Source organism: Pantherophis guttatus, chromosome 15 (genome assembly GCF_059756535.1).
Source record: "Pantherophis guttatus breed Tessera chromosome 15, ASM5975653v1, whole genome shotgun sequence".
NCBI classification, from domain to species: Eukaryota; Metazoa; Chordata; class Lepidosauria; order Squamata; family Colubridae; genus Pantherophis; species Pantherophis guttatus.
Window position 1 is genome coordinate 2,835,827 of NC_142077.1, and position 22,893 is coordinate 2,858,719.

At 44.7% G+C, this 22,893-nt stretch overlaps 1 long non-coding RNA gene across 1 annotated transcript; it reads left to right on the forward strand.

Annotated features, from left to right (window-relative positions):
- The first annotated feature begins 1,387 nt into the window (after positions 1 to 1,387).
- Positions 1,388 to 21,986, forward strand: LOC117669568 (uncharacterized). Its single transcript, XR_004592477.2, has 3 exons — positions 1,388 to 1,595; positions 21,302 to 21,493; positions 21,918 to 21,986. It is a non-coding gene; the product is annotated as an uncharacterized LOC117669568 (long non-coding RNA).
- Positions 21,987 to 22,893: the final 907 nt, after the last annotated feature.

The following is a 22,893-nucleotide window of genomic DNA, read 5'->3' on the forward strand; positions in this document are numbered from 1 at the left end:
CTTGGGCTCCCTTGGGGGGGTGGGGGTGGGCTGAGGGACTGGGTGAGAAGCATGGGGAGACCTGTGGGGACCCCCGAGGGGCAGGAGGTAGGGTACAGGGGGGTCTCAGTGATATGGGGGTGCCTGGGGCCTCTGCCAGGCCTCCTCAACCCCTGGCAGTGCCCACCCCCCCAGTGAGAGCAGGCTCTGTTACAATCGTAACTCGAGCCCCCCCCCCGTCATCCTTTTTGGGGTCACCCAGAATCACCTTGTAGGGGAGATGGGCGGCATAGAAAATAAACAGATAGATAGATAAATATTAAATAAACAAATGAATAAATATCTGTGGATGGCATAGAAAACAATAATTTAACAATAAATTAATAAAGAAATAGGAATAAGTTTGCCTACCGTATGTAATCAAAAACAGCCCTTCCCTTCCCTCCCCTCCCCTCCCCTCTTCCTTTCCTTTCCTCTCCTTTCCTTCCCTCCCTCTTCCTTTCCTTTCTTCTTTCCTTCCTTTCCTTTCCTTTCTTTTCTTTTCCTTTCTTCTTTCCTTCCTTTCCTTTCTCTCCTCTCCTCCTCCTCCCCTCTTTCTTTCCTTTCCTCTCTTCCCCTTTCCTCTCCTCTCCTCCTCCTCCTCCCCTCCCCTCTTCCTTTCCTTTCCTTTCCTCTCTTTTCCTTCCCTCCCTCTTCCTTTCCTTTCCTTTCCTTTCCTTTCCTTTCTTCTTTCCTTCCTTTCCTTTCCTTTCTTTTCTTTTCCTTCCTTCTTTCCTTCCTTTCCTTTCCTCTCCTCTCCTCCTCCTCCCCTCTTTCTTTCCTTTCCTCTCTTCCCCTTTCCTCTCCTCTCCTCCTCCTCCTCCCCTCCCCTCTTCCTTTCCTCTCCTTTCCTTCCCTCCCTCTTCCTTTCCTTTCCTTTCCTTTCCTTTCCTTTCCTTTCCTTTCCTTTCCTTTCCTTTCTTCTTTCCTTCCTTTCCTTTCCTTTCTTTTCTTTTCCTTTCTTCTTTCCTTCCTTTCCTTTCCTTTTCTCTCCTCTCCTCCCCTCCCCTCTTTCTTTCCTTTCCTTTCCTTTCCTCTCGTCCCCTCCCCTCTTCCTTTCCTTCCCTTTCCTTCCCTTCCCTTCCCTTCCCTCTCCTCTCCTCTCCTCCCCTCCCTTTCCTTTCCCACCATGGCGACCCTCCAACTCCTTCCAGTTTCAAAAGGGGGGCAGCGCCTGGGGAAAGCTTTTCCAAAGATGTTTACTTAGCCCTTTTCTAAATGTTTAAAAACTCCCGGCCAAATGAAAAACCCAAAGCATTAGCATCTTTCCTCGCTTGGATTTCTGGCTGAAGGTAGAAACCTGCCTCTATAAACAGGATTTGGAGAACTTGCTACCATCTCCTGGAGGTGAGGAAGGGCAAGAAAACAGGAAGGTGTCAGCAAAGCCTACAGGACTCCCTTCGGAAGGCCAGCTGGGAAGATGCGTGTTGGTTTTGGGGATGCTTCTGTGCCCCCAATAACTCATCCTCCCTCCCCACCAGGAGCACTTGTGGATCTAATTCTTGGCAGAACTTCAGGCATCGTTCTTCACCATGGACAGCCTGGAAAAAGACCAATTCGAAGGAACCGAATACCAGGTCAGTGCTGTTCTTTTTATATATATATAGAATATATATTCTATAGAATATATAGAATATATATTCTATAGAATATATAGAATATATATAGAATTCCCCAGCGATCGGCGTTTTGAGAAACGGTTCTACCTTGCACGGAGCAGCAGAGACGGCGGTAAGTAACCAGAGAATGATTGAGGGTCTCTCTCTCTCTCTCTCTCACACACACACACATCCTGTGCTTCCAACTTGCCACCAAGAGAAGATCAAGATAAATTTCAGCTCCCAGAATTCTTGGTGGCCCATGCTGGCTCTGGGAATTCTGGGAGTTGAAGTCCACACGTCATAGGACATAGAATCATAGGGGTGGAGCCTCGGTTGCCAAGGTTGATCGATCTATATCTATCTATCTATCTATCTATCTATCTATCTATCTATCTATCTATCTATCTATCATCTATCTATCTATCATCTATCTATCTATCTATCTATCTATCTATCTATCTATCTGTCATCTATCTACCTACCATCCTATCTATCTACCTACCTACCTACCATCCTCTTATCCTATCTATCTACGTACCTACCATCCTATCTATCTATCTATCTATCTATCTATCTATCTATCTATCTATCTACTTACCTACCAACCATCCTCCTATCTATCTACCTATCTACCATCTTATCTCTCTCATCTATCTATCTACCTACCTATCATCCATCTATCTATCTATCTATCTATCTATCTATCTATCTATCTATCTACCAACCATCCTACCTACCTACCTGCCATCCTCCTATCCTATCTATTTATCTACTTACCTACCTACCATCCTATCTATCTATCTACCTACCTACCATCCTCCTATCCTATCTATCTATCTACCTACCTACCTACCATCCTCCTATCCTATCTATTTATCTACTTACCTACCTACCATCCTATCTATCTATCTACCTACCTACCATCCTCCTATCCTATCTATCTATCTACCTACCTACCTACCATCCTCCTATCCTATCTATTTATCTACTTACCTACCTACCATCCTATCTATCTATCTACCTACCTACCATCCTCCTATCCTATCTATCTATCTACCTACCTACCTACCATCCTCCTATCCTATCTATTTATCTACTTACCTACCTACCATCCTATCTATTTATCTACTTACCTACCTACCATCCTCCTATCCTATCTATCTACCTACCTACCATCCTATCTCTCTCTCATCTATCTATCTACCTATCATCTATCTATCTATCTATCTATCTATCTATCTATCTATCTATCATCTATCTATCTATCATCTACCTACCTACCTACCATCCTATCTACCTACCTACCTACCTACTATCCTCCTATCTCTCTCTCTAATCTACTCTATCTACCCTATCTATCTACCCTATCTCTCTCTCTATCTACCTATCTCTCCCTACCTACCTACCAACCATATCTATCCATCCATCTACCTACCTACTTACCTACATACATACATACATACATACATACTTATATACCTGCCAGTCACATGATGTGTAAAAATTGTGTCTGGCTTGCTTGCTTGCTTATTAATTGATCGATTGATTGAACTGCTATCTGTCTTCCCGATTGTACCTTGTTCTCCTTTTATCTACTGGGAGACAGTGTGTACTCAAGATTTGCACACCCGTCTCACTCAGACAATTAAAACCAGTTTCCCCACCTTCTTCTCATAATTATGAGGACAAGGTCCACCCCCAGCGGGAAGTGCAACTCAAGCAAAGTGTGTGCTGGATATATTTTAAGCAGAAGGGGAAACATAATTAAATGGGATATTAAATTTGGAAAAAAAAAGTGCCTTTAGGATGATCTTTTAGGTGATCTTTTTCCTTTTTTTGTGTTACTTTTTGTTGTATGTGTATGTTTGATTTTTAATGTGTTTTTAATGTGTTTAAAATAAAAAACGTTTTAAAATTTAAAAAAAAAAAGGATGATCTTTTGAAGATATCTGATCTCTGTCTCCCCTTGAGGCCTCTCTGTATTTATAGATTTATTGTCAATTTTCAAAAAAAAATATGTAGAATATAGTTTGTTGGATAGCAAAAATATACATCACTGAGTGGCAATAAAGACTCCAACTCTATGCTGCCCCTAGTGGACAGTTGATTTCACACTCTGAGAAAATATCCTTAAATGCAGTGTATTGTCCTTTATAAATATACTGTAAATATACTTATATATAATGTAAACAAATCCACCCTTCTCTTTTCTAAGAAGGTTGGCTTGCATAATATTTTAGGTGTGATTGTGCGTTAAACTAAAATTACAGCTTTGTTTTTTTTTCGAAAAGCCGCACGGCGGATGGCAATTAATCACAGATTTAGCTGGAGACTCTATAGCTCTTCCAGGAAAAATCTATACAGAAAAGGGAAAAACCTAAAACCCCAGATATTAAATACAGTGAATAAAACCCCAGGTAATAATAAAAAGAAATACAATATTCTGAGATTTTTACTAACATTTCAAAACTTAATTTTACAGGAATAAAAAGGTTTATGTTCCCTGTATTAAGCATTAAACCGAACCCATCTTTTTTTTGCCAGCCATAAAAATAATTCAACAGAGATCCTACAGTTTTCCCATAATGAGTTAGGAAACGCTATTTCCTTTGCGTTAAGGAACAGCTACGGTTGACGTATTGGATACAGAGATGGGCGAAAAAAAATAAATCTCATTCTGGATGTTTCTTTAGGGTTTGAAATAAACATTGAGGTTTTTAGGTTTTTTTTCAACACAGAAAAAGTTGAAACGACCCGTTTTGTTTGTCCAACCGGCCAGTATTTGTACAATTTTGGACTGGTTGACCACAGCATGAGCTATTTAGCAGCTCAAACAGTATTTCCCCTTTCTGTCCACTGCTGTCCACTATGCTGAGTGAGAACACAAGATTGAGAATTTTCGTTCGAGTTTCCTTGACTCCATTGCAAGGAGTGCTTTTTTTTTTTTTCATTCTATTTTTTTTTTTTTAATTCAAAGGAAAGTTAAAACACAGAACCAGAGGTAGTATTCACTTATTTTCCCTACCGGTTCGCAAATGTGGCTTGCACGCATGTGCGTGGCTTGAAAACCTGCCTAAATAGGACAGCATAGCGCTGGGGCAGGTTGCTATTACCGGTACGGGTGAACCGTTTCGAACCGGCTGAATACCACCTGTGCACAGAACCCAAAAAAAAGACACTAAAAACCCAAAGAAAACACGAAACAATCGAGACATTTTTAAAAACTGCATCGAAAGGAAAAGAAATGTTTACAAAGTTTTTAAATTTGGCGAGGAGCATAGTTTTGCAAATTGATTCCTTTGCATTTTCTGCATTTTCTGACGAGAATATAAAGCGAGACCACATAACCTGCAATTAAAAATGTTATGTTTAATTCGGGGGCTGTTGAGAGCCGATTTGGGTGGCTCTGTAGCAGTGTATCTCCAGTTTAAAAGACGGGTGGACTTCAACTCCCAGAATTCCCGAGTCCTCATTCAGAATTCTGGGAGTTGAAGTCCACACAACTTAAAAAGTTGCCAAGTTGGAGAAATGCTCTTCTCTCGCGGTGTTTCTCAACTTTGGCAAGTCGAATATATGAGAAGCCACAGAGTTCCCCCATGCTGGCTGGGGAATTCTGGGAGTTGAAGTCCACCAGAGGTGGTATTCAGCCGGTTCGGGCGAAACGGCAGTAAGAAAATGTGAAACCCAACGCTGAAGTCCACGCATCTCATAACTTGCCACGGTTGAGAAATACCACTCTATAACAGCAAACTCTTTTTTCCTGGAGGACCTACTGCAACCGATCCAAAAACTCCCTGCCATGTGATTAGCTTAGTGTTTTTATATAACACAATTGTCCAGTTGACAATCGTTTAATCCAAATTGGATGTCTGGCTGATTGAAACCAGCCGTCTGCCTCTCGCTCAGCCAACCGAATTACTCCATTCACACGATGAATTAATCCCGCCTTGATTTAGTTTGTCATGTGAATAAGAGCAAGGGGGAGGGGCGGGTTTAATTTGAAATTTTCCCCCTTCCGTTTTCCCTTTCCTTTCCCATTTTTTTAATTTTTTTTTTTTAATGAATTCCCCAAATGGGTGGAGATGCTGCCCTTCCGTACGACAAAACATGCTTGGGATGTTGGAAAACAGAAGGAAAGAATTATTCCTTGGATGCCGGGGAGAAAAAAAAAATAAAAATAAAAAAAATCTTGAATTTCGTTTTGGTTGAAAGGTTCAGATGGCAACGGATAAGAGGCGCTTTTGTCCGAAATCCCAGAGAATCCCTGCCAAGGTGGGCAATACGTAAACAAGGTTGCTCCTGATGTAGATTTACCAATAAATAACATTCCACACTTAAGAATAACGTTTCCAGTCTTGGAACGGAGCATTTTCTGAGCCGGCTCTTTGCAAGACGCACCACCATTAAAGCCAGCAAACTAGGAACCATAACATCAAGCAGGACTTCATTGAGCGATTGTTCGAAGTTACAACGGAACTGGGAAAAGTGACTTAGGATCGGTTTTTCACACTTATGACCGTTGCAGCGTCCCTACGGTCCAAAGTCGGCCCCTTGGCAACTGTATGACTCGTATTTATGACGATTGCGGTGTCCTGGGCTCATGTGATCCAATTGAAAAACATGGAAGTGAATTTGTCTATACTATCGTCCTTCTTCTCACTCTCCTTCCTTCCTTTCCTCCCTCCTGCGTGCCTGACTGCTTCTCTCCCTCTTTCTTTCTTTCCTTCTTTCCTTGCTTCCTGCCTGCCTTCCTTCCCTCCCTCCCTCCTGCCTGCCTGCCTCTCTTCCTTTCTTTCCTTCCTTCCTTCCTTCCTTCCCTTTTTCTTTCCTTCTTTCCTTCCCTCCCTCCCTCCCACCTGCCTGCCTGCCTTTCTTCCTCTTTCTTTCCTTCTTTCCTTCCTTCCCTCTTTCTTTCCTTCTTTCCTTCCCTCCCTCCCTCCCACCTGCCTGCCTGCCTCTCTCTCTCCCTCTTCCTTTCCTTCCTTTCCTTCCCTGTCTTTTCCTTTCCTTCTTTCCTCCCTTCTTCCCTCCCTCTCTCTCTCCCTTTTCCTTCCTTTCCTTCCTTCCCTCCTTCCTTCTCTCCCTCCCTCCCTCTTTTTTTCCTTCTTTCTTTCCTTCCTTCCCTCTTTCCTTCTCTCCCTCCCTCCCTCTTTTTTTCCTTCTTTCCTTCCTTCCCTTCCTCCCGCCTGCCTGCCTCTCTCCCTCTTTCTTCCTTCCTTTCCTTCCTTCTTTCTTTCCTTCCTTCCTCCTTTCCTCTCTCCCTTTTCCTTCCTTCCCTTCCTTCTTCCCATCCTTCCATCCTGCCTGCCTCTCTCCCTCTTTCCTTCCTTCCTTCCTTCTCTCCCTCCTCCCTCAACTTCCTTCCTTGCTCCACTCCGCTCCATTCCTCCTTTCTTTTATCCTTCCACCCATCCCATCCTTCCACCTTTCCTCTTCCCGTCCATGTAGCTCCTTCTCTATTAACTTTTTCTCTGCGGGCAGGAGAACCCAGTTAGAAAGTGTCTGCACACCCTTGGAAGTGTAATTTAGCCCCAATAATTTATCAGGCAACGCCCCCCCCCGTCTCCCCCAGTTAGAATAATAATACAGGGAGGAGAAAAATCGATGGAATAATGACATTCCAAACTCCTAATAAACAGATGCAATAGAGCCCTCCTTATCCCAAGGCCTTTGCCTGAGCAGCAGGAGAGATTAATGGCAAATCAATATATTCCTGAGCTGGTTTTGAACACCCGAAGTTCACGAGGCCGAGCTAAAGCTGTAAAACAGCACCTCCTGTTGGCACAACCCGGTTCGCACCGAACCGTCTTCCCAGCCCACTCAAAGCGGGCTGGGAATATCGTGGCTTTATGAATAAGCCACAATATAATTCACTGCGGTTTTTTTGAGTTAATTTCAAACGCTGATTCAGAGAAAAGACTGACTGAATCATCGGATCAAGTAATACCACTCTATAAAGCCCTTAGTAAGGCCACACCTAGAGTCCTGCATCCAGTTTTGGTCACCACACTATAAAAAAAAGAAGTTGAGACTCTGGAAAGAGTGCAGAGAAGAGCAACAAAGAGGATGAGGGGACTGGAGGCTCAAAGATACGACGAACGGTTGCAGGAACTGGGCCTGGCTAGTCTAGTGAAGAGAAGGACCAGGGGAGACAGGAGAGCATCTTCCAATACTTGAGGGGCCGCCACAGAGAGGAGGAAGGGGGTCAGGCTATTTTCCAAAGCAAAAGGAAGGAAGGAGGGAGGGAGGGAAGGAAGGAAGGAAGGAAGGAAGGAAGGAAGGAAGGAAGGAAGGAAGGAAGGAAGGAAGGAAGGAAGGAAAGAAAGAAAGAAAAAAGGAAAGAGGAAGGAAGGTGGAAGGTGGAAGGGAGGGAAAGAAAGAAAGAAAGAAAGAAAGAAAGAAAGAAAGAAGAAAGAAAGAAAGAAAGAAAGAAAGAAAGAAAGAAAGAAAGAAAGAAAGAAAGAAAGAAAGAAAGACATCTGAATGAACCATAGATGGACAGAAGACATGGCTAGTCTAGTGAAGAGAAGGACTGGGGGAGATAGGAGAGCATCTTCCAATATTTGAGGGGCTGCCCCAGAGAAGAGGAAGGGGGTCAGGCTATTTTCCAAAGCAAAAGGAAGGAAGGAAGGAAGGAAGGAAGGAAGGAAGGAAGGAAGGAAGGAAGGAAGGAAGGAAGAAAAAAGGAAAGAGGAAGGAAGGGAGGGAAAGAAAGAAAGACAGAAAAAGAAAGAAAGAAAGAAAGAAAGAAAGAAAGAAAGAAAGAAAGAAAGAAAGAAAGAAAGAAAGACATCTGAATGAACCATCGATGGACAGAAGACATGGCCAGTCTAGTGAAGAGAAGGACCAGGGGAGACAGGAGAGCATCTTCCAATATTGGAGGGGCTGCCCCAGAGAGGAGGAAGGGGGTCAGGCTATTTTCCAAGGCACCCAAAGGCCAGACAAGGAATAATAATGGATGGAAACTCAACAAGGAGAGATTCAACCTGGAAATACGGAGAAGTTTTCTGACAGTGAGAACAATCAATTGACGGAACAGAAGTTGCCTTCAGAAGTTGTGGGAGCTTCATCCGTGGAAGCTTTCAAGAAGAGACTGGACGGCCATCGGTCAGAAATGGTGTTGGGTCTCCGTGAACCACAAAAGTCCTTTTGACATCTCTCTCTCCCCCCTCCCTCCCTCTCTCTTCCCCCCTCTCTCTCTCTGTATCTCTCTATGTCTCTCTGCTTCTCCATCCACCGCCGTCCTCGCCCTTATCTTCTCAGGCCAGGCGAGGAGTGACTGGGAGGGGAGGGCGAGGGGCGGGGCCAGCCAGGGAGCTGGGATCACCTGACAGGGAGCCACAGCAGTTGGCCCAATGAGCCGCATGCGGCTCCAGAGCCACAGGTTGCCGACACCCATTCTAATCCAACCCACTGCTCAAAACAGGAACCTTACACCGTCTCAGTCAAACAGTTGTCTTATCTTGAGTATACATAGAAACTGCAAAAAAAATAATTCCGAAGCATTTTTAAGTATGAAAAAACGGTCCTTGGTCGATGGACCTTTGAACCATCACTAAATGAACCGTCCTAAGTTGAGGACTTGCCTGTATTTCAGCCACTTTGCCTAACCTTTTCATCCCCTGTCCTTTCTGGCACCTTATTTTATTTTTCCTTTTTTTTTTTTTTTTCTTTTAGCGTGTATTTTTTCTCCTCCTTTCCCACTTTCTCAAAGAATTAACTCTTATCTGCAAGTGATTTAAACTGCCTGCTCGGTATGTCTAAAGCTAACCGAATAAGTTGTGTTTTTAAGAAAATCATTAACTCCTCGGAGAGGCCAGGAGGAGGCCAGTGTTTCTCTCCCCATCGGTGGAAGGGCAAATAATAAAAAATATTGTCGTTTCCTTGCAAAAGAATTTTTTTCCCCGTCCCCCCCGCAGTCTATTTTCTGTTCAAGAAACAAACTTTTTGTTAAAAGTCTTGAAAAGATGGAAATATAGATTCTTGCATGCTTGAAATGAGTATTTTAAAACCCATTTTAGACAATCCATACAGACAATTTTGCAGTCTGAATGAGCTTCCCACCCCAATTTGGGGAAAAAAAAACCCCCAAAGAAAATACGAAAGTCCGTTTAGTGACTGCCCAAACCTGCAACGCCGCTGGAAAATGTGACTTATGACCGTTTTTCATAGTTACGACCTTTTTGGATCCCTGTGACCAAAATTCAGAGGCTTGGAAAATTCAGACGCTTGGAAAATTCAGACGCTTGGCCCCTGACTCGTATTTACGACAGTCGCAGTGTCCCGGGGTCACGCGATCCCCCTTTTTTGACCTTCTAACCAGCCAAGTCGACCGGGAAGCCAGATTCACTTAACAACCGGATTACCAACTTACTGACTGCAGTGATTCACTTAACAACGGTGGCAAGGAAGGTCGTGAAAAATGGGGCGAAACTCACTTAACGACTGTTCTCAGTCAACAACAGAACAAATTGGGCTCCATTTTGGTCATAAGTCGAAGACTTCCTGTACAAAATCGGACTTCCGATCTGAAGTTGTTTTGATGTTGTGTCTGACTGTCAAATCATTCCACTACCGCCGATGGCCGATTCGAAGTATAAAATTTATGCTGGTGATAAGGTGATTTCTTTCTTTCTTTCTTTCTTTCTTTCTTTCTTTCTTTCTTTCTTTCTTTCTTTCTTTCTTTCTTTCTCTCTCTCTCTCTCTCTCTCTCTCTCTCTTTCTTTCTTTCTTTCTTTCTCTCTCTCTCTCTTTCTTTTTCTTTCTCTCTCTCTCTCTCTCTCTCTCTCTTTCTTTTTGCAACCCCCTCTCTCCCCTTCCCCAAACTCCTAAAAACTTTAATCATCAGAAATCTCTTTTTGGGGTTTGTTTTTGAACCTTTGGGAAGGTTGGACTAGATGACCTACAAGGTCCCTCCCAGCTCTGTTTATCTTCTCTTTCTCTCTCTCTTTCTCTCTCTTTCTCTTTTTTTCCTCTCTCTCTCTCTCTTTCTTTCCTCTCTCTCTCCAGAGAGAAATAATTCGTTAATTGCAGGACTTTTTCACCTCGGCTGGCACTTTGGGCGTCTCATTTTGCAAGGAAGGGAAAATTTAAAATAATAATAATAATAATCAGAAAACTTTGACATTAGATTTCAAGCCCCTGTTCATTAGGCACCCCTCCCTCTCGCCTCCCTCCCCCCCTACCCCCCCCCCCAAAGTAGGGAAAAATAGCACTCTTGGCAAATGGGCAAATTACTGTAATTTGTAATTATCAGCTTCGGTGTTAATGAGGCTTGATTGCAGTGGGAAAACGCGGCAACTGTACGTGCCACTTAACTGGAGTCTTTTTTTTTTTTTTTTTTTTTTGCGGTTTTAATTTTTTTTTTTTTTTAAAGCTTTTATTTTTCCTTTTTTTTTTTTTCCTGCCCTGGGCAAACGCCATTTGAGAGACCTTGCTACCTGGAAACTACACGGATCTTGCAAATCTATTTCTGGGGTCCATTGTATGTTTTTTTCCCCCTCCCCACTTTTTCGCCCCTGGCTGAAATGAGTTTCTTTTCTTACGGTCCACCAATCTAGCTTAATTAATTAAGGAAAGCGGTGTCTAAATTGTTCGGCATGACCTTCTCTTTTTTCCCTTTCTTTCTTTCTTTTTCTTTCTTTCTTTTCTTATTTTTTTTTTTAAAAGTAGCATTCTTTTTGGTTAGAACGCTGCGGGGTTTAAATCGTTTCTTGCGTAGCCTTCTGGGATAATGTCCTTTGCAGGGAGAATGAAAGGAAATAATAAAAGTTTTCCTTTCCTTTTTTTTTTTCTTTTTTCTTTTTTAGCAAATCATTAAACTCGCCTTTCCATCTCCTATCCCTGGGTACCTGGGATGAGAGCACAAAAAGGACCTGGGGTTTTGTGGGTGAACTGAGCAAGAAAGGTCGTGAGGTGGGGCAAAACTCGCTTTGCGACTGCCTCGCTTAGCAACATAAGTTCTGGGCTCGGTTGTGGTTGTAAGTGGGGGATTAGCTGCGGTACCCCTCTCTCCCCTCATCTTTGCAGGCCATGAAACAAGGGAGGGTCCCTTCTGAGATGCTTCCCACACCCCTTTTTCCTTTCAGGGCTCAGCTGCCTCTTATCTGATTATTTCTAGTCTGCATCTCTTCCTCCTGTCTCCCAAGGTCATTCCCACATCCCATTACAATATTTCTGCCCCCTCCTCTTTACAGCCAAAGAAACTAGGGAGGGTCCCTTTTCAGATTCTTCCCATGCCCCTTTTCCTTTTGAAGGCTCAGCTGCCTCTTATCTGATCGATGTTTAGTCTGTGCCTTTTCTTCCTGCCTCCCAAGGTCCTTCGCACAGACCGTGACAATATTTCTGCCCTCTCCTCTTTACAGCCCAAGAAACTAGGGAGGGTCCCTGCTGAGGTGCTTCCCACGCCCCCTTTTCCTGGCTCAGCTGCCTCTTATCCGACCAGTGTCTAATCCGCATCTCTTCCTCCTGTCTCCCAAGATCATCGCCACAGACCTCGATATACGTAGTCCTCGATATACGACCACAATTGGGAACCGGAATATCGGTTGCTGAGCAAGGCGGGGATGACGTGAATTGCCCCTGATTTCATTTGGGGTTTTCAAAGCCCAAAAATCATTTGCAGAAAAGCACGTGAAAAAGAGGTCCCGCTTCTCCCAAATCTTTCTTTAACAGGTTTTTAAATCCTTTTTTTTTAAAAAAAAAATCAGCTGCCTTCCCAAATAGGAGGAATTGGGTTCCCCATGCCTGCCCGTCCCCCCAAAAGCAAAAATCCAAGGTTTTGGCAAATGAGCCAAACAAGAGGTGTGAATGTCCTTAATGGTGCTGCTAAGCGAAGGAATAAATAATAATAAATTTTAAAAATGCCGAGGCACATAATACCATTCGTGCAGCTCTTGAGAGAGAGAGAGAGAGAGAGAGAGAGAGAGGGAAAAAAATGGGTGTTTGAACAGGCTGGGAAGTCAATACCAAACAGTTAATTAAAGAGCAAATTGACTTCCGTCAGCTGCCATTTAACAGGGCCCTGGTAAATATCCTAATAGGGATTTAATGTACTGGATGGAACGGGCATCGTTGCCAGAGCCTGAATAAATGGCCAAGCGGCAGCTGAGCCAATCTGAAACTCAAAAAAAAAAATATACCAGTTTGCAGAGCGCAGGACTCAGAGGTGCCCCCAAAGATTGGCAACCAACCTGGCGTAACCAACCTGGCCCATTATAGCCGGTAAACTGGATTATTAAGGCATCTTGGGAGCAGAATCAAAACCAGAATAGAGCTGGGAGGGACACTGGAGGTCTTCTGGTCCAGCCCCCTGCTTAAGCAGAAGACCCTAGACCAGAGATGGTGAACCTATGGCACATGTGATGGAAGTGGCCCACAGAGCCATCTCTCGTCCGTCGTCTGTTGCTCTTCCAGATGAAGGCGTGCACATGCACACCAGAAACCGGAAGTCCAGGTGACCGGCGTGCACATACGCAACAGGGAGCTGCTCTTCTGGTTTCTGGTGCTCCCTGGGTGTGCCACGCACGCTCCCGTTTCGGCACTCGGTGCCGAAAAGGTTCACCAACATTGCCCTAGACCAGTGGTGGGATTCAAAGGATTGAACAACCGGTTCTCTGCCCTAATGATTTCTTACAACAACCAGTTCACCAAACTGCTCGGAAAGTTAACAACTGGTTCTTCCGAAGTGGTGCGAACCGGCTGAATCCCACCACTGCCCTAGACCGTTTCAATCAATCAATCAATCAATCAATCAGAATAGAGCTGGAAGGGATCTTGGAGGTCTTCTAATCCAGCCCTCTGCTCAAGCGGGAAACCCTAGACCAGGAATCGGTAACCTGTGGCTCCGGAGCCACATGTGGCTCTTTGGGCCCTCTGCTGTGGCTCCCTGTCAGGTGATCACACCACTGGCTGGTTCCACCCCACCCCTCGCCCTCCTTTCCCAGTCACTCCTCACCTGGCCTGAGAAGGTAAGGGCAACGGTGGGGAATGGAAAAGCGGCCAGGGCAGAGACAGAGAGATACAGAGAGTGGGGGAGAGAGAGATACAGAGAGAGAGGGAGAGAGAGATACAGAGAGAGAGGGAGAGAGAGATAGAGAGAGAGAGGGAGAGAGAGATACAGAGAGAGAGACAGAGAGAGATACAGAGAGAGAGACAGAGAGATACAGAGAGAGAGGGAGAGAGAGAGACAGAGAGAGAGACAGAGAGAGATACAGAGAGTGGGGGAGAGAGAGATACAGAGAGAGAGGGAGAGAGAGATACAGAGAGAGAGGGAGAGAGAGAGACAGAGAGAGAGACAGAGAGAGATACAGAGAGAGAGGGAGAGAGAGATACAGAGAGAGAGGGAGAGAGAGATACAGAGAGTGGGGGAGAGAGAGAGACAGAGAGAGATACAGAGAGAGAGGGAGAGAGATACAGAGAGAGAGGGAGAGAGAGATACAGAGAGAGAGGGAGAGAGAGATACAGAGAGTGGGGGAGGGAGAGAGACAGAGAGAGATACAGAGAGAGAGGGAGAGAGGGAGGGAGGGGGGAGAGAGATGTCAAAAGGATTTTGTGGTTCCCAGTGTTTTTTAACAACTGGTTCTCTTCCCTAATGACCGGCTGGGTAGGTGTGGCTTGGGGGGGTGTCATGTGACCAGTGGAAGTAAGTGACATCAGAATGGCCACGCCCACCTAGGTTTTGTGGCTCCCGGTGTTTTCTTTTCTGTGGGAAACGGGTCCAAAGGGCTCTTTGAGTACTTAAGGTTGCAGACCCCTGCCCTAGACCATTTCAATCCGTCAATCGGTCAATCAGTCAACCAGTCAACCAGTCAATCCGTCAATCCGTCAATCCGTCAATCCATCAACCAGTCAACCAGTCAATCAGTCAATCAGTCAATCAGTCAATCAGTCAACCAGTCAACCAGCCAGCCAGTCAGAATAGAACTGAATGGGACCATAGAGGTCTTCTAGTCCAGCTCCCTGCTTAAACAGAAGACCCTATACCGTTTCAATCAATCAATCAATCAATCAATCAATCAATCAATCAGAATAGAGTTGGAAGGGACCTTGATGGTCTTCTAGAGTCCACTCACCCGCTCAACCTAGTTCATTCTTGATTTTATTTTATTTTTTTTTTAGAATTAAAAACAATTCCTAATTATAAAGCTTATCCGAAGAGGCGCAGCAGCTCCAAGAGACCGCCGGATTCGCAAGGCGCTTAAGGGGAATTGCACCTGTGTGTGCGTACGTTCCACCTGATAATATTGCTTGAGCCATTATGCTAACTCCTAATGACCCTTAAACACCATTATAAACAGGATTATATAATTGATACCGGCTTGAAAAAGCTCAGTGTTTACACCTCAGGAGCCATCCAGGATTTAATGATTTGAGCAAGGAAACATCGGGGAGGTGACGAACGTTGGACGTATCGATCCAACAAATTGTCCGAGACACGCATTTATTTTATTATTATTATTATTATTTTATCTCCTCGGCTGCAACCGTGATAAGTATTCTTCAGCGTTAAGTGATAGCCAATATCTAAGCAGCTGTCGGGATCGACGGTTATCCGTTCGGCAAACAAGGCTAATAGCCAGGAACTCGGCTTCTAATGAGGGGATAATATATACGACGTTAATCCCCTGAAAATGCGACGAAGGGCCTGCGTTCGGGGTTTCCCAGGGTTTCCTAGGTGTATATTCAGACACGCTTATAAAGGCGCTTGCTTCCTGCTGGTTTTGAGGCCATAGAAGAGTCTGCAATTAAAAATAATAATTAATAATAATAATAACAATAATAACAATAACAATAATATAAATAAATAAAATAAAATTATATATATATATATGTGTGTGTTTTCTCAGGTTTTCGCGGGTGTTTGTATGTAGGTCTTTGGTTATTCGGGTCTTCTCCCACGTAAAATTGGAAGTGTCTTGGCGACGTTTCGATGAAGTCTCATTCGTCATCTTCAGGCTGGTGTTCTCGGCTTCGTGCTTCGTGCTTCGTGCTACATTGCTCCTGGAAGCACGAAGCCGAGAACACCAGCCTGAAGATGACGAATGAGACTTCGTCGAAACGTCGCCAAGACACTTCCAATTTTACGTGGGAGAAGACCCAAATAACCAAAGACCTACATATATATATATATATATATATATATATATATATATATATATACATAAATTATATATAACGTTTTTATTTCATCAAGCTGGCCTGGCCTAAATCATCTCCTCTTTTAAATTTAAATTTTAAACATAAATTTTAAATCAGTTTAATTATGGGGTATTTTAAAATTCAGCCTAAATTATCTAATTCGTTTTAATTTATTTTAAATTTTGTATTTCTGTGTTTTATCTTCTGGCTGTTCACCGCCCTGAGTCCTTCGGGAGAAGGGCGGTATAGAAATTTAATAAAATAAAATAAATAAATAAAATAAATATATACAAATATATATAAATAAAATAAAATAATATAAATAATAATAATATAAATAAATAAAGGAAATGAAATTAAATGAAATTGTCCTGGAAAACCGATCAATATTTATCTCTCCCTTAGTCGATAAGTCAATCAGGCCGTCATTAAACAAACATGGCTTCCCTCCTACAAGCTGTGTCCGTTGTTAAGTGGGACGACCGGCCGTAAATCCCTTTCGCCAGCGCAGTCGTAACTTCGAACGGGTCGCTAAACAGATAAGCTGCAAGACGAAAGATAGCTGTACAAGAGGGACTTCAAGAAAACGTCCCATTCGTTTTTTAAGCGTTTTTCCTTCACTGGCGCATTCTCTCCGTCAGGTATAGCGCGATCTTATTATTATCGATAATCAAATAATGGCACCCTTAGCTTTCCATAATGGGCATGTTTAGCATACACATATATATATATATATTTTCTCTCCCCTTTCTCCTATGAAGCTAAATCGTTATGAACACATTCACGCTAGATTAAATACCGCGTCTGTTTTGACTGTGAGATGCAAACGGGGTTTAGATAGAAAGAAAAGAGGAATGGGGGGGGGAAACCCGGCAAGGAGGAAAGCTTGCAACTTTGGGGCGGGGAGAAGAAATATATATATATATATATTTATTTATTAAAGTGAATTCTGACAGGCCTTAATTAAATGTTGCCTTCACACTACATTTCACTTTATTAAAATCCGAAGCGTGCCAAACGCAACAGCCTTTCGCTGCCAGTTCCACAGCCAACTTCCCTTCCTTTTTTAAAATAATAATAATATTAAAATAGTCCTTTATTTTTAGTCGATTAGCTGAAATTTGCTCAAATATCCCTCCTGCCACTTAAGAGGGGAAATGCTTTGAGAACGACAAACCGTCTGCGTGTTAGAATGTAAAAATAATTGCTCCGGTACAAAATATTGAAGATAGAAAATGAAGGGGGGGGGGGGAAAACCACAGCGTTCTGTTTATAGGCAGTTCTCAACTTAGTTGTTGTTGATAGTTGCGAAGTTGTGTCCGACCCATCGCGACCTCATGGACCACGTTCCTCCAGGCCTTCCTGTCCTCTACCATCCTCCGGAGTCCATTGAAGTTCACGCCGATTGCTTCGGTGACTCCATCCAGCCACCTCCTTCTCTGCCGTCCCCTTCTTCTCCTTTTGCCCTCCATCGTTCCCATCATTCGTCTCTTCTCCTTCCTTCTCATCAGGTGGCCATAGGATTTGAGTTTCATCTTCAGGATCTGGCCTTCTAAAGAGCAGCCAGGGTTGATCTCCTCTAGAACTGACCGGTTTGATGGCCTTGCGGTCCAAGGGATCTCTCAGGAGTCTTCTCCAGCACCAGAGTTCAAAGGCCTCCATTCTTTGGCCTTCTCAGCCTTCCTTATGGTCCAACTTTCACAGCCATCCATTGCAACTGGGAAAACCATCGCCTTGACTATACGCTCATTTGTTGGCAGGTTGATGTCTCAGCTTTTTAGTATGCTGTCTAGATTTGCCATAGCTTTCCTCTCCAGGAGCAAGCGTCTTTTAATTTCTTTTCTTTTTTTTAAATTTGATTTATATGCCGCCCTTCTCCGGAGACTCAGGGCGGCTTACAGTGCGTTAAGCAATTTCTTGGCTGCAGTCCCCATCTACGGCGATCTTGGAGCCCAGGAAAATAAAACCTGTCACTACCTCCATTTCTCAACTTAGACTGCTACCTAAATAACCCTTCAGAGCTTATCATTCCCATAAACTGTTTTCTGCATTCACTTTGGGAACCTCCTCCAGATGTTTCTCCTGACTTGGATTCCAAAATTACTTTCCAGCAAACTTAAGGAGGAATCTTAGGATTCTTGCGGTCTTTTTCTAATTCTCAGTTGGCTGTTCCTTCAATATTCCAAAACCATCTTTAGATAGAAATATGTTGAATACAAGACGTTCGGAAAAAATACTTGGGAATTCCATCCCTGTTCTCTTGGATTTAACCTGACTTATTCTGAGTCAGTACCTCCAACTAGTGAGAAGGACCAAGGAGGACATGATAGCAGCCTTCCAATATCTCAGGGGCTGCCCCAAAGAAGAGGGAGTCAAGCTGTTCTCCAAAGCACCTGAAGGCAGGACAAGAAGCGATGGGTGGAAACTCATCAAGGAGAGAAGCAACTTAGAACTAAGGAGGAATTTCCTGACAGTGAGAACGATTAATCAGTTGTCTCCAGAAGTTGTGGTTGCTCCGACACTGGAGATTTTCAAGAAAAATTTGGACAAACATTTCTCCAGAATGGTCTACGGTCTCCTGCAGGGAGCTGGACTAGAAGACCTCCAAAGTCCCTTCCAACTCTATTGTGTCGTATTCTTGGCTCTGACCCTCCAACAGCAACGCTAGGTACATCCAGAAGTTTCAGCACATCTGGCTACCATTCCCCCACTCGGGTTTTCTGTAGATTTTCTGATTCCTCTTTAGAAGAAATTCTTGGGGCATCTCAACCGAGTTCCTGGAGGTGACCTGACAACAGTCCGTTCTTTGCAAGGTTGATTAAAGTTCCAGCTGAATCTTCAGAAGTTTTTGAAGCAAACAAATTCTCGGCCCCCGCCAGAAGTTCTTGTCAAAAATGAGATACACCAGACCTTCCAAGTCACAATCTAATGGGTGGAAGTCAACCATAACATGTTTAGACTTTGCGTAGAGTAGCGGGACCCAAGCCTTCGCAGGCGGGACCCGGACGGTGGTGTCACGTTACCCCCTCCGTTCAAGGACGTGGAGGGAAAGGCCTCTTTCGAGTTAACTTAGTTAACCCCTGGTCCTTAGGAAAATTCATCTGCATAATTTCATTTTGGCAAGGAAGTCATCGCGGGCTGGCCACGGATGGGGTGCCGAGACGACAGGAGTAGCTGTCCGTCTGCACATGTTTTCGAGCCTACGGGGATGGGGTGGGGAGTCGACTCCAAAAAGTAGGTGGAACCCTGGATCAGTGAGTGGGCGGGGCCAGTTGTGGAATTCAATTTTTTGTCTTGGTGGGCGTGGCAGGGGAAGGATACTGCAAAAATCCCCATTCCCTCCCCACTCCTGGGGGAAGGATACTGCAAAAATCCCCATTCCCTCCCCACTCCTGGGGGAAGGATACTGCAAAAATCCCCATTCCCTCCCCAGTCCTGGGGGAAGGATACTGCAAAAATCCCCATTCCCTCCCCAGTCCTGGGGGAAGGATACTGCAAAATCCCCATTCCCTTCCCCACTCTGGGGCCAGCCAGAGGTGGTATATGCTGGTTCTCCGAACTACTCAAAATTTCCGCTACCGGTTCGCCAGAACCGGCTGAATAGCACTCCTGGGCAGAGCCAAGGGGGAATCTTCCTTGGTTTCATTTCAAGGGGGGGAGGTCAACTGAATTAAAATAAAATCAGGATCAAAGGGGCGTTTCGGAGGTCTTGCTCAGACCAACTCGGTTCTTGTGAAAACTGGGCAGAATTTAGTTTCCCAAAATCCACGGAGGATCCCATAACAGCGTTCTGTGTGAGAACTGCCGTGTGCTGCAGTGGCGAAAACAGCCAACACGATCCATATAAAGAAGGGATGCTGGAACTGGGGATGTGTAGTCTGATGAAAAGAAGGACTAGAAAAGACATGATAGCAGCCTTCCGATATCTGAGGGGCTGCCCCCAAAGAAGAGGGAGTCAAGCTATTCTCCAAAGCCCCTGAAGGCAGGACAAGAAGCAACGGGTGGAAACTCATCAAGGAGAGAAGCAACTTAGAACTAAGGAGAAAGAATGGCTTGTATTTTATTCTCTCATGCCATCACGACTTCACCCTACTTTTCAAATCACGACGCCAAAAAAAAACAAACCCTCACCTTTGTAAAACTTTAACGAGAAAGCTAATGGAAGTGGCTCGGTGAGGAAGGGGGGGAAAAAACGCACACAAGAAAACAAACCGACAACCTTCGGCGAATAAAACGGTAAGCTTTTTATTTCAATAAATAAATAAATAAATACCCAAACCTACTAAGCCGTAGAGGAGAAAATCGTGTCGTTCTAAATAATAAATCGGGGGGCCCCCTCGAATGTGTTAAGAGCCGCGTCTGAATTTTATGTGAATATTTAACACGCGACGCAGTGATAAGAGGGGGCTCGCTCGAGGCACCGGCGGGATAAAGGAGACAAATTGTCGGATGTCATGGCTTTTCTCTAAGGCAGAGAAGGCACCGAGTTGTGTAAAAGAGTTTTTGTGGACAAACCGAGCTGACAAGGCAGTTTTTTTAAAAAAAAATGGAGGGGGGGGAAGTTCTAAGAAGGTTATAGGTAGTCCTCCACTTACGACCACAATGGAGGTCAAAATTTCCGTTCCCTAAGCGAGGCAGTTGTCAATTCACTTAGTGAGTTATGCACCGTTTTGGAACCTTCCTTCCTTCCTTCCTTCCTTCCTTCCTTCCTTCCTTCCTTCCTTCCTTCCTTCTTTCCTTCCTTCCTTCCTCCTCCTCCTTTCCATCCCTCTGTCTCTCCTTCCTTCCTTCCTTCCTTCTTTCCTTCCTTCCTTCTCCTCCTTTCCCTCCCTCTGTCTCTCCTTCCTTCCTTCCTTCCTTCCTTCCTTCCTTCCTTCTCCTTTCCCTCTCTCTGTCTCTCCTTCCTTCCTCCTCCTTTCCCTCCCTCTGTCTATCCTTCCTTCCTTCTTTGCTTCCTTCCTTCCTTTCTCCTCCTTTCCCTCCCTCTGTCTCTCCTTCCTTCCTTCTTTGCTTCCTTCCTTCCTTTCTCCTCCTCCTCCTTTCCCTCCCTCTGTCTCTCCTTCCTTCCTTCCTTTCTCCTCCTTTCCCTCCCTCTGTCTCTCCTTCCTTCCTTCTTTGCTTCCTTCCTTCCTTTCTCCCCTTCTCCTTTCCCTCCCTCTGTCTCTCCTTCCTTCCTTCCTCCCTCCCTCCCTCCCTCCCTCCTCCTCTCCCTCCCTCCATCTCTCCTTCCTTCCTTCCTTCCTTCCTCCTCTTCCCTCCCTCCCTCCCTCCCTCCCTCCCTTCCTTCCTCCCTTCCTTCCTTCCTTCCTTCCAATTCGTTCTTTATATGTTTTTATCCTCCAGTCCCCTGATCCTCTTCGTGGCTCTTCTCTGCACTCTTTCCAGAATCTCAACATCTTTTGTTGTTGTTGTTGTTGTTGTTTTTCATCATGGCGTCTGAAACGGGACTCCGTATTCGAAGGGCAGTCTCTCACCAAGGCTTTATAAAGCGGCCCCTCAACGAACAGTTGTCACGGGAGGTCTAACCTGTTATTTCTTTTCAGCTCAAAGAAGGCAGGGCGACCACCACCTCTGGTCCTTTCGGCTGTGGCCCCCACTGTGCCATTTCCCCCCAGAAGCCTTGGATGCTTGAACTTCAAACGCCTGCTTTTTCTTCTTCAATCGAGAGACAATCGGCTCAGCCCGGTTCGTCAACCCTGATTTAATTCACCGAGCCGCCTGAGCCTTCCCGACAGGTGGGTGAATAAACACGAAACGTGCTACAAGATTTATTTAATAAGTGTCTGTCGGGGAGCGAGGTGCCTCCGAGTGGGCCTATTATCTCGTAATGATGATAATCATCATCATAAAAAAAAAAAACACAACACAACAAAACCAACAACCCCAAGATGGTTGAAAGGCTTGGCTGGTTGATAGCCACAATCTGTTATCTGGAAATTGAACTGTCAGCCCCCGTGTCATGCTCATTTGGGCTGATTAAAGAGATATTAATCTACTGTCATCGTTACAATATCTGTCATCGGATGGATGGCTGGCGGGAGGGAGGGAGGGAGGGAGGGAAGGACGTCGCGTATTGCGGCCGAGAGAGCTCACACAGGAGCTTGCCGGGAAAGAGGCGACTGAATGTTAATCTAATTCTAGCCTGCTTTTGAAAACCAGGGGAAACGAGAGAGGGCCCTTATACCAATCGTGGTAACCTGGAACACATCGTCCATATCGTGGGACATCCTGGTCCTAGGGGAAAAAAAGGGACAGAAATAACAGGTACATCTGGCAGCTACCTAGATATAATTTAACGATAAAGGAAGAATCACAGAATCAGAAGGGATCTTGGAGGTCTTCTAGTCCAAACCTCCGCTCGAGCACTGAAAAAAAAAAGGGACAGAAATAACTGGTACATCTGGCAGCTACCTAGATATAATTTAACGATAAAGGAAGAATCACAGAATCAGAAGAGACCATGGTGGTCTTCTAGTCCAACCCTCTGCTCGAGCAGGAGACCCTAGACCATTTCAATCAATCAATCAGAATAAAGCTCGAAGGGACCTCGGAGGTCTTCCAGTCCAACCCCCTGCTCAAGGGGAAGACCTTATACTATTTCAGACAAATAGATGTCCAGTCTCCTCTTTGAAAACCTTCAGTGATGAAGTACCCACAACTTCTGGAGGCCAGTTGTTCCACCGGTTAATTGATCTGGGATTAAAACTACAGAACGACAGAAGTGGAAGGGGCCTTGGAGGTCTTCTAGTCCAACTAGGAAACCCCACACCATTTCAGACAACTGACTGTCCAATCTCTTCTTTAAAACCGCCAGTGATGGAGCTCCTACGACTTCTAGTGGCGAGCCGTTCCACTGGTTCATTAATAAAAGATATAATTGCGGGACAGTTACGGGTTCTCCACCTCCCAAGACTGGTATACAGGCACTCCTCAGTTTACGACCAAAAACCGGGACCCGATTTTTCCACTGTGGTTGTTAAGCAAGCCAATTTCACGGCCTTCTTTCCCTCAGTTGCTTAAGCGCATCGCTTGTGATTGCGAAGTAAATCCAGCCTCCCTCGTTGATGTTGGTTGGGGAGGGTGTAAATGACCACTAGTTAACCCCCCCCCCGAGATGCTGCCGCCCTTGTAAACA